This window comes from Saccostrea echinata, unplaced genomic scaffold, assembly GCF_033153115.1.
Source record: "Saccostrea echinata isolate AGI-Se365-2 ecotype Australia unplaced genomic scaffold, CSIRO_AGI_Sech_v1 ptg000056l, whole genome shotgun sequence".
Classification (NCBI taxonomy): domain Eukaryota; kingdom Metazoa; phylum Mollusca; class Bivalvia; order Ostreida; family Ostreidae; genus Saccostrea; species Saccostrea echinata.
The window spans coordinates 1,486,703-1,499,880 of NW_026889805.1; positions in this window are offsets into that span (position 1 = coordinate 1,486,703).

Genomic DNA, 13,178 nt, shown 5'->3' on the forward strand with positions numbered 1-13,178 from the left:
TCTCAAATAATTTCTAATTATATACACAAGAAAGCTGAAAAAGATGGTGGTAATATTTTGTTAATGTTTGATTAGAGAGCTATATATTGTATTTTATTTCGATTTCGAAAGGCAAAAGAAAAAAGAAAAAAAATTAGATATTAAAGAATTTGATAATGTTACCACACAAGGTTAATGTGCATTGTCACTATAAACAGAAACTGAGTCTGAACTTCACTTAATTTACAATGTTTGTTTATAAATATAATTTTACAGATATCTGCAAAGGATAGACAGGGTAAGACACACATTGCAATCATTTAAATCATTTAACAGACCCAACAAAGATATAAAATGTCGTTAAAGAAATTTAGGACCTGCTGGGCAACAACACGATGTTTATACAGCAATTAACACTTCGGAAAGTGACCAATTACCAGGACGATTTCAATCTTGAGAGTCTTCATTACCTCCAAATCAGCCGAATTAAATATGTAAACGTCATACCTTATCAATTTTCAGAATGGTTTTTAACATTGTTAATCAATTTTTAAGGAAATTTACACATATTTTAATTTTTTTTTCCGACTAAGCGATTACAGATTTTCTAACCCATTGTCATCGTTCCGACCGAGTATCCGGTTAATCGGTTACAAATTGCAATCCCTAGAATATAATTTATTACAATGATAAGAATACCCTGTCATTTCAATTACTTTTCAATTACATTTCAATTACTTAACATAATACATATTATGTGTATTTCATAGGAAATATTTCCAACACAGCCACATTTTACAGTTATTTAAAATTATTCAAAGAAGCCCCTCTGTTTTTCAAAACCTTAAACTCTTTTAAATCTCAATAAATGAATTTGATATATTGGCTTGTTTATAAAAAATATTAGTTTGTTTTATAAATATAATGCACATAAAGAATTAATACTAGTTTAATGTTTATCAAAAATTTTGTTCTACCTCTCATTGGTATAGACATGAAAACATTTCAATTTTTTATTGCTTGATTATCAAAAAAGAATAGAAAATAATTTAATGTGTCATTAAAACCTGTCTTGTTGCCATTCAACTCCCAGCTGTAAATTGTTATCAATACAAACCTCCATAATTTTATATAATTTTATACCATGCTTTGTTTAAATTCAAGTTATGACCATTAGAGGTGATTTACTAAATATTATTAAGAATGCTCTACTATTTATATACATGTACGTCAGAAAAGAAATAAATATTGAATCACTATTTTAACACTAAACAGATCTTTAAATATATGCATTCATTTGGTATCTTAAAGTTATTACATAAAGCAAGTATTATTTGTCAACATTTGCAATTTAAGGAGCTTAGCTTGCCTACTGGTAGCTGAAATAATGTTAGAGTATTTTATGGTTGATTCATAAACTCTTGAAAACTTGCTTTTAATCAAATTTCATAAAGGCAGTCAACTGATTGATAAATGTACATGTAGGACTAGGTCTTATGTTGATGAAACAGACAAACATGACAGGCACCTAACATTATTTATTTTAAATATTCCCCCAACCATAAATTTACATGTACATTTTCTTCAAGATTTTTGAAAATAAAACAAAAATAATTGAAATGAATTTAATTACATTCTTCAACGTAATTGAGAGTAATTAATTACATTTGTAAAAATCAATGTAATTTGTAATTGCAAGTAATTGACAAATTTTTCAATGTATTTGAAAGTATTTAATTACATTTCAAAGTAATTGACCCCAACCCTGCTCAAAACGACTCATTTCTGTGTTGATTTTCCTTTTAAATTTGTTAAAATGCTTTGAAAAATCACATATCTCAAAATCTCTGTGGGCAATGCATGCACTGTTTGTTTTCTGAAAGAAAATCCCACTGAAAATTGATGTCTTCTTCAGCTTTAAAGAAAATACGGGAAAACGCACAAGTTCAGGACGTCAAAATAAGCATTTAAGAGGTCATATTGAAAACACAATTTGTATGTTTTTACTGCATGGAATCTCAATAATTCAGAAAGGATGAAGTTTAATTTCTTACATCACTTCCAAATTTTAAAGAAATACAGGGCCAGATCTGTATTGAAACCGTACATTATTATTTAAATAATTTATTTTATTGAAGAATAGTGTACTGAAACAAGAGGCCTATTGGCCACATGCTTACCTGTGCATTTCTCCTTCAATTTAATGCATGAATATACCGGGTATTTTATGTAGGTAAAAAAATATAGAATAACTATTATGTATTCTTCAATACTCAGATATAGGTGAGAGTTTAGAAGCAAACATTTATGTGCAGGTATTACTGTCTTATGACAGCATACTAGTTTCAAATTTGTTTTGGTACCATTTTAACCTAAGATTCTATATATATAATGTCTGTTGAGACAAGTGGAGAGTTCTGGAAGACTGACTGCAGTATGTTGTGTAGACTCCTATAATGTTGGAATGGTAGACCTGTTTCTTTTGCACCATGGGTACTCTGATAAAGATTTGGTGTCTTGTTCTAACCGTCCTGTGTTTATTTATTATACTACTACAGGGTATTTTTTTAGCTATAGGTATTTTCCAGATATCGTATAAATTATACATTGTATTTTTTTGTTATTTAGAGTTATCACCCTTTGCGCAGAATCCGTCCGGCTTATGCGCACCCGGGCTTCAGACCTGTCCGGTTTCACTGTTCACATATAGTAACCTCAGGTTGTCTTCTATACAGTTCAGGCTAGATTAAGTTTGTTTCCAGAGGCATTTTAGGGGCAGGTACTAAATTAACGATAATTACTGAAAATTACACTCTCCTTTAATTATTTCTAAAATTGTTTCTTAGTTACTACTTATGCTTTTTGTTACCAGAATATAATTATTAATAACTCTGGAAATCTCTCATCCTTCTTGAACTCGGTTGTTGGTTTATATTACACAGGAACTGAATCCTAGCCAGTCCCATTACAATACAATTTTTAATCACTCAATAGTACATTATTGTGAAATTTTAAATGACAAAATATAAAATGTTTGAAAAAAAAGTTTTTCGGTCCTTGAAATTATCTAACAGCGAAATAAAACACACATCCATTATTAAAGGATCAAAGAATTAAATTCGCTTCAAATATCTGACATTTCAAACTTAAAAAAAAATAGACGTTAAGAAGTGGCATCTTATGAAAGATAATAATCTCAATTTCAGTAACTCTTTCCAAAATGTATATGCATCTTTCAAAAACAGTCCCAACTCCGTCATCGCAGTGATATTTTCGTCGGATTTTCATCTTATACTCTTCACGATAAAATAGCCATTTTTGATGATTTTCTCAAAGAGATGCTATTTGTTAGTTTTTTGTAGTCATCCTTATTACAAATATTAACAAAAAATTCGGTAAGAATTTATCTCACTTACTAGAAAAAGTACTCCTACCTCCACGTTTGCTCCTTTTTCCTTTTACCCAATATGAAATTTAATAAAACACATATTTATCAATTTTAATTCAAATTATCACAATAACAAATGAATGTCTGTGTTCAAAGAATAAAATAAGATATAAGTAAAAAAAATAATCCGAATGAAACTGAGAGAAACTTTAAGACTTAAATAAAGGTTAGCAGTACAAATTGTAAAATAATGTCCGTATACTATAAAGCACACGTACTATCCATTTATGATAAAATTACTGAGAAAACACCGTGTATCATTCATGCTGATTTATCTAAATTATTTTTTAGAAGTCTTTATTATTGAAAGCACAAAATAAGAAAAATCCTTCTTGGAAGTACTGGCGAAAATAGCTTCTGTAGTGTTGTCGGTACAGTTTTAATTTTTTCAAATATGAAAGAGAAATAAAATGAAATTACACCATTGAAATTTACGTTTTGAGAGCAAACACGGACCTCCAAAACATCTGAGGTGGGATCAGATGCCATGGAGGAGTGAGCATCCCTGCCGACCGGTCACATCTGCCGTGTGCTCCTTGTCAAAATCGGGGAGAATTGAAAATCCCTAGACAAATCAGTGTGTAAATAATGGCCTAACAATTACTATGAAAAACTTCGATCAGCATTTGACCTAATTATATGTTGTATTTGCTAACAAGGTCATTGTATTTACCAAAAAACTTGCGAAATGATGAATTCAAACGATACTGTTGATTTCCTTATTTTTCATCAACTTGTTTATCAATAGCTTGCCTCGTTTTAGAAAATGTTCATACGTAGAGCTTGTCCTTGCGTATCGAATAAACTGAGAAATATAAACCCCATATGCAGGAGATATGGATATATTGTGGGGGAATTTGACGATTGAAAAGTTGAAATCACGTTTAACATAGTGCTTTCTTGTTAGATTACCATTAACGTCTTTTTCTAGTAAAATGTCCAAATATGAAACAGATGTGTCAGACACCGTGGTATCTTTTATTTCAACCTCAATGGAATAATATATCGGGCATGTTCCTATGGCATATGAATATCAACAAATACAATCTATCATTAGGTCAAATGCTGACTGACGCATTTCATACTAATTGTGAGGCCTTTATTTAAACACTGAAATGTCTACAGATTTTTCCTTTACCTATTATGATAAGGAGCACAAACTCCCACGTGGCGCAGTGGTTAGATCGTCTGCTCTAGAACTGGGAAGTAAGAAGCTGATCCTTACGGGTTTGAATCCCACTGCGGGATGTGGAGACCAGTCTTTCGGTTCAAACTCTTTCGCAGTTGGCTCTGCTTCGAAAAAGATTCTTCACTGTTCAATGGCTTTTAGTGCTGAGTATAGGTCTAAATTTGCAGCCCTCCACCAGCGAGTGGTGGCGTCTCAATATGATACCAAAATTCTCGAGTGGGACATTAAACAACAAACATGCTTAGAGTTATTATAGTACCATTGTTTTGTAGTGTACATTGTTGTGTAGCACCACAATGTGATTAATTCTATGCAGCGTATTGGTATGAGATGATGGATCATTGTGGGAGTTGGAGACATCAAGGATGAGGGAGGTATGAGTAAAAATTTTCATGAAGTTCTTCTCTAAATGCAGTTTTTAGATAACCTGCGTTGTGTTTATAGAGAACGCCCATGAGATTTACACACTGCACGGTTTATCGATGTCAGTGAGCTATTTCAAAAATCATTCTGTTTTTCTTTACGCGCATCGACCTTTTGCTTTGAATATTTACTTCAAGCAATAATGGGAACTTTATGCTATTAGTCTCCAACTTTGACCGTCATACAATAATTTTATGTCAACGTTGTTAGATGTTATAACATATACTAAACTTTGCCCTCTGTCTAATACTGTGTTACAAATACTCTGACTGTGTACTCTTGAGCGTTACATTGTATATATTAATAATAAAATAAAGAAAGAATCACAAAATGGGTGACAATAACGATGAAAATAACAAAAGAAACTTGAGTTCCCTCACTCAATCAAATTCCGAAACTTCTCTCTTCCCTTCGAAAAAAAGAACAGAGAGAAGACTCTCTTTCCATCGGGCCAGATAACCTCATCCAAATACAATCTCACCCATTTACTCACATGTCTACGCTAGTCCAATAGATATCTTACGGCCACCCCCCCATTACATCAGATCACCCTGGCATAACAAGTGCCGCATTCACATATCCAGAGGTTTTTTCTTGGAGAGGATGATGTGTTGCAGATTACTGCTGTCGTAAAGCAGGCGCTACAAGAGGAAATCTCTCCGTTGGTTGCATCTGAAGTAGTAAACGCCGTGGAATATCTGAACAACAGGATAATCATATTGGAACAAGAAAATAAAAACCTATTCCGCCAGCTTGACGAGCTCGACCAATATGGCAGATGTCCTATGATTTGGATATCCGGGATTCCTGAGTAACAAAATGAGAACATCTCAGCACTTCTTCTAGGGGCATCAACAAAAGCTAAAATCTAACTCCAACCCAGTGACATTGAAGTCTCTCATCTAGTTGGGGGCCAACAATAAGAACAGATAAGGTCCTCGACAGATAATTGCCTAGGTAAAAAATGTTGAACTTAAGTTCATTAAAATTATTATCCGTCGGAGATTTTTAATGCCAATCTACTTTCACCAAAAAACATGCCGACCAATTACTAAATATTGCTGGAATTAACAACATGTTTCTAATTATTGAAGACCCTACACACTTTACCGAGCATTCTTCTTCACTTCTTGATATTATACTCATAAGTAATGATTCAATCCTGAAAAGATCTTCGGTTGGTGGTTGTTTTTAGACCAGTATGTGTAAAGTCGTTTTTATATTATTGTTTAAAATTAATTATCTATAATTAGTCTTAGTTATTTCATTTAGCGCCCTATGTTAGATTATTTAGTAAAATGTTTATTTATAGTACAAATACCCGTTGCTCTTTGTGAGGAACCATTGAGCAAGTTATATAACTGACCTATTTAAGAGCAATGCTCTTCGTGAGCAATCTACATTATATATATAGGGGATTGAAAGTTTCTGGAGAGAGTTATTTGGTCAGTAGTCAGTTTTGTGGTCATTTAATATACAGATAGTCAGTGCTGTTCAAGGTTATTTTACTTTGTTATTTTTGATGGATTATTAAAACTTGATATAATGTAAATAAATCGTGAAAGGATAACCAGGTGTTTCACTTAAGTCACACTTTGTTGAGGAATCAAGGATTTATTATTGACTTAATTCTGCCATATAAAAATTTAGTGTGCCTTACCGCTCGACGGCGCTACATATGTTCCATATCTTATGGCCATTTTAATCAAATTTCTTTAGAATCTCACAGTTTTTAATGAAATATATGGCTCTCAATGAAGGAGACTACGTTTCTTACAGCTAATGTGGACTGGGAAGGCTTACTTAATGAATCTGATATAGATATAGCGTTTCTAATTTAAGCAAAACCATCGCCTAGTGTGCTAAAATGTCAGTTCCCACAAAATCGGTTACCATACGGTAATCCAACCCACCATGAATTAATAATACTTTAATACTTAACTCTAAACGACACCGTCTGCACAACATGGCAAAACGTACGAAGAAAGACACTGACTGGGAAACGTATAGAATACCCGTAATCAGTGTGTCGGTGATCTCTACAACAACGACGAAATTCTCTCAAATATAATACAAGGCTCTAATTGGCGACTAATTTAGTCGCCATGGCGCCTAAAATTTTTGATTGGCGCCTAAACATTTTCCATAAGTCGCCAAATTGGCGACAATTTTAAATTAACTTGGCGATCGTCGAATTCCGGAAATTTTCACAATTTTAACAATTTTTCTGAAAAGGCGAAAAGAAATTTAAAAGAAGAGGACATTAATTTTAGCAATGGGCATGTCTTGTTTTCTTAGGCATGTCATGGGTCCCTATAGTCTATTAACTTTTAAAGTTGGCGCCCTGCGCCCTAGAAAAATGGCCTGGAGACTAAAAATTTGCATTGGCGACTTATGTTTTTTGATAAGGTGCCAGCTGGCGCCTAAATTTTAGAGGCCTGTAATACGTAAGGCGAATGAAATTGAAACAGTACTTCTTTCCTAAAATACCTCCAAAGCTACCGACCCAGATCTCTTAAATCCTCGTCTTCTAAAAGACGCAGCTTTTATATTGAAACTACCTTTACGCAAACTTTTTAGTTTGTCTCTTAAAAAAGCTATCTATCCAACTGAATGGAAAAGAGCTAATGTCACGCGAATATTTAAAAAGGAGGACATGAAAAATATTTTTTTAATAATAGACCTGAAAAATATTTTTAATAATAGACCTGAAAAATATTTTTAATAATAGACATTTTGATAACTAACACTTCTTTCACCAGTAATCTTACTGGACAGAGCTTCTGTACCAAAACTTGGGAAAATCTGAACTGCAAATCTTCTAATGTTGTCTACGGAATAGAATGTAATCTTTGTGGACTTGTTTATTTTGGTGAAACCAAGGGATCACTCAATAAAAGAACATCAGGTCATAGATTTCAGATAAATAATGGAGGTCAGCAACTTTTATATAAACATTTTAATTTACCTGATCATTCTATTTTGTCAATGAAAGTTAGAATTCTACAAAAGATTTACCACCACACAAACAGTCCATCACTGAGTACACCTTTCCGTAGACAACGAGAAGAATTTTGGATTAGAAAGCTAGGGACAGCCTTTCCCTATGGATGTAATGACAATGTCGATAGTGTTGGAAATCTTTCCAGTCCACAGTGTAACAATGTAAATGTGATGGGACTTTTTAACCATACACAGAGACGTAAGCGTATTCATGGACATCGGTCTTACAATAAACCTTTAATACACGATGTCTCATTTGATTCATTACTACCTTACGTAAATCAACAGTTAGGTCTACATCATATTCGCACCAAACTTTACTCTGTCCCTTTGAAACTTTTAAATAGTATTCTTGAAAAGTGTCCTCGACACCACAATATAGGCTCGGATCTGTAATTATGGATATTGCAAATCATGGGCTTTTTAAACCCCCGCGTTTTACTGAAGAAAATGCAGCTAAAACAATCCGTTTTTTTCTTAAGCTTCAATATGCCAACAAAGGAATTGACTCGGTTAATACAAGTAATATTCTTAATCACAAAAGGATCCAGTCTTGTATTCCACCATATTTCAAGTTAAAGACTACACCTTGTATTTCCTACAAATATACATCGATTATTGCTTCCAAACTTTTTTTTGATTACAAGAAAACTTTACAGGGCCTGGATATCGAATAGCTGAAACATAATCCTCCATCGTGTTCATGTTCTTCTTCGCCCTATAACTATAGTCCTGCTGGATATGTTATTACTGGTGGCGTAAATATACTTAATAATGAGGACCTTAGATCACTAATTTTAAAAGTTCCTAAATTTAGAGAACCCCGATCCTTCAACTGGCGTCGGAATTTTATAGATATTATGGATTCTGTAGAGGACTACGCCAGGCGATGGGCCAGACATGAAAAAGAAGACCTTGACACTTTGTCAGAATGGATTAAATGTATCAGATGTATGTTAAAATCGTGCATTAAAAGATTGAGGGGCAATATGAGAACCATCTATCCTTCTGTATTCAATAATCCAGAAGTGAAAAAAGAATTAGATAGATTACATGATCAGTACGTACTGGTCCCTGCTGACAAAGCATGTAACAACATTGTCTTTGTTTGTAAGGCTCATTATATTAAATGTATTTGGATTTAATTCTACAAGTGGTAATCCAACTTATACTCATAGTTCCCTTTCTAAGGAAGAAATTCTTCAAAATCATATGTCAGTTTTGAATATTTTTAATATTCCAAACAACCAAAATGAATTTGAATTACCATATTTATATTGGATTCCAAAACTTCATAAAAATCCTTATAAACAAAGATACATAGCGGGTTCCAGTAAATGTTCAACCAAGCCTCTATCTTTACTCCTCATTAAGATATTAACAGTGGTGAAGGAGAAACTTCAAGAGTACTGTGCAATATATTCGAGAAGTGGTGTAAATCAGATGTGGATACTTAAAAATTCCAAGGAACTTTTGGAAAATTTGAAATCACAAGATTTTACCAAAATCAACAGGTTAAAAACTTACGACTTTTCAACTTTATGCACAAACATTCCCCACGATAAATTAAAGTCCAGGCTTGTTGATATCATTAACAGCTGCTTTTTCAATAACAAGAGACCCAAGGGCCTTAACGGTCACCTGAGTATAATACAACAATTTAGAAGTTAAATACACTAATAGATGAAGCATTGTTGCCCTAAAGCAAGAGAAGTAGGAAGATGAGGATCAACAAAATAATTAGTCTAGTATTCAGTATCAACTCATAAATTAAGTTCTAATCTGTCCCCCACTTAACACTATCACCATGCAGACTATTAACAAACTATTAGTGCTTCTGTACTATTTTTAAACCCATATTAAGACCTCTAGCATTGACCTCTCTTATGGTCTTTGAAGAACTTTTAATAAGATAAGTTATTTTTGTCTCATTTTTATTTATCTATTACTTACAGGTCTACCTGATTATTAAAACTAAGAAAGTACTTTTTTAATTATACGATAAACATTCTTGCATAATTATCTTATTCTATTAACCTTTCAAATACATTATTTACAGTGATTAATTATCAAAGGTGAATGGAAAAGGGGAATAACTTCTCTCAGTAGAATACAATTAATAGAGCCCTGCCCAGGACTCAGTTTGCTTCCGATTTGCCCAGAAGCAGAGAAGAATTTCACAGGTACAATGCATTTTCACTACAGATTCAACAAAGCCTTACCCTAACACCAGAACCCAAGACCAAGGGTCAAGAAATTTACAAATTTGGAAGAGTTACCCTCATCATCATAAGTATGGACTTCAAAGAATTAACACTTTTCCACTATATTATCAAAAGCCCCCCCCCCCCCCCCACAACCTCGTTATGCCAGAACCCCTGACCCTAGGACCACAAGATTTAAAAATTCTGTTCGAAGCTCCCATTTTCATCATAGCTAAGCAATTTATTTATCAGCTCAACACTAAGGAGCAGACAGGATTATTTAATGATTAATTAATAGAATTAATGCTTTTTCACTATATAATCAATAGAGCCCCCCCCCCCTCTCCTCAAGAACCCCAAAAACTGAGGCCATATATTTAAAAATTTTGGAAGAGGCATCCTTGTCTATCATAATCATGCACTTAGTTTGTTTAAATAATCTCCAGTAGCAGAGAAGAAGATTTACAAAGAATCAATGCATTTTCACTATATAATCAATAGAGACCCGCCCTAACACCAGAACCCCTGACCCTGGGGCCATGAAATTCACAATTTTTGAAAAGGCATCCTTATGCATCATAACCATGCACTTAGTTTGTTTAAATAGTCTCCAGTTGCAGAGAAGAAGATTTTCAAAGAATCGATGCATTTTCACTATATATTCAATAGAGCCCCGCCCTAACACCAGAACCCCTGACCCTGGGGCCATGAAATTCACAATTTTTGAAAAGGCATCCTTATGCATCATAACCATGCACTTAGTTTGTTTAAATAATACCCAGGAGCAGAGAAGAAGATTTTCAAAGAATTAAAGCATTTTCACTATATCATCAATAGAGCCCCGCCCTAACACCAGAACCCCTGACCCAGGGGCCATGGCTTTCACGATTCTGGAAGAGGCCCACCTCCTCATCATAACTATGTACTTAGTTTATCACCTTAATGCCCAGGAGCGGAGGAGAAGATTTTCAAAGAATTAATGCATTTTCACTATATAGTTGATAGAGCCCCACCCTAACACCAGAACCCCTGACCCTGGGGCCATGAAATTCACAATTTTGGAAGAGGTACTCTTGCTCATTATAACTATGTACTTAGTTACTTTATTAGATATCCAGAAGCAGAGAAGAAGAGTTTCAAAGAATTAATGCATTTTCACTATATAATCAATAGTGCCCCGCCCTAACACCAGAACCCCTGACCCTGGGGCCATGAAATTCATAATTTTTGAAAAGGCACTTTTTCTCATCATAACTATGTACTTAGTTCCTTTATTTAATACCCAGGAGCAGAGAAGAAGAGTTTCAAAGAATTAATGCACTTTCACTATATAATCAATAGAGCCCCGCCCTAACACCAGAATCCCTGACCCTGGGGCCATGAATTTTACAATTTTAGAAGAAGAGGCACTCTTGTTCATCATAACTATGTACTAAGTAACTTTATTTAATACCCAGGAGCAGAGAAGAAGATTTTCAAAGAATTAATGCATTTTCACTATATAATCAATAGAGCCCCGCCCTAACACCAGAACCCCTGACCCTGGGGCCATGAATTTCACAATTTTGGAAGAGGCACTCTTGCTCATCATAACTATGTACTAAGTAACTTTATTTAATACCCAGGAGCAGAGAAGAAGATTTTCAAAGAAATAATGCACTTTCACTCTATGATCTATATAGCCCTACCCTGGGGCCAGAACCCCTGACCCAGAGACCATGAATTTCACAATTTTGGTAGAGGGCTCAATGCTTATTACAATGATGCCAACGGTTTGACTGCTTGATGTCCAGGAGTAAAGAAGAAGATTTTTTAAAGATTGCATTAATTTTGGTGGTTTTAGCCCCACCCCTCAGGCCCAAGGGGGGCAGGGACCATAAAATTCACAATTTTTGTTCCCCTTTACCCATAGATGCTATATACCAAATTTGGTTGAAATTGGTTGAGCGGTTCTAGAGAAGAAGTTAAAAATGTTCAAAAGTTAATGCACGACGGACGACGCACGACGCACGACGACGGACAAAAACAGATAGCAATAGGTCACCTGAGTGACTCAGGTGACCTAAAAATGGAACTCGTAAATATACTTACCTTGACATTGGTCATTTGCAAAATTATTTTGTTAAAAAACATTCTGATTGTACACACAAGTACTCTGAAGTTGACATTAAAAAGATGCTTGAGTTTCTGATTGACAATATCTATGTGTTTTTGGAGACCAGGTCTTTCAACAATCTATTGAAATTCCCATGGGTACCAATTGCGCCCCGTTATTAGCAGACCTTTTTTTGTATTCAATTGAAGCAGAATTTGTCCAAAATCTAGTACGTGAAAAGAAGAAAACACTTGCTGTGGTCTTCAACTCGACATTTAGATATATCGACGATGTATTGTCAATTAACAATGGCTATTTCCATTCTTATGTCGACACGATATATCCTGGTGAGCTTGAAATAAAAGATACCACAGAGTCTGATACATCTGTTTCATATTTGGATATTTTACTTGAAAAAGACGTTAATGGTAATCTAACAACTAAACTTTATAAAAAAAAGGTGATGACTTTAACTTTTCAATCGTCAACTTCCCTTACTTATGCAGCAATATACCTTCATCACCTGAATACGGGGTATATATCTCTCAGTTGATTCGATACGCAAGAGCATGCTCTACGTATGTACCATTTCTAAAACGAGGTAAATTATTGACAAACAAGTTGATGAAACAGGAATATCAGCTGTCTCGTTTAAAGTCATCATTTCGTAAGTTCTATGGTCGATACAATGACCTTGTCAGCAAAATACAATTTATCATTGAGTCAAATGCTGACTGACGTTTTTCATACTACCGGGTAATTGTTAGGCCATTATTTACACTATGAATTGTCGACAGATTTTTTCCGTTATTTTCCGATCATGACAAGGAGCACACG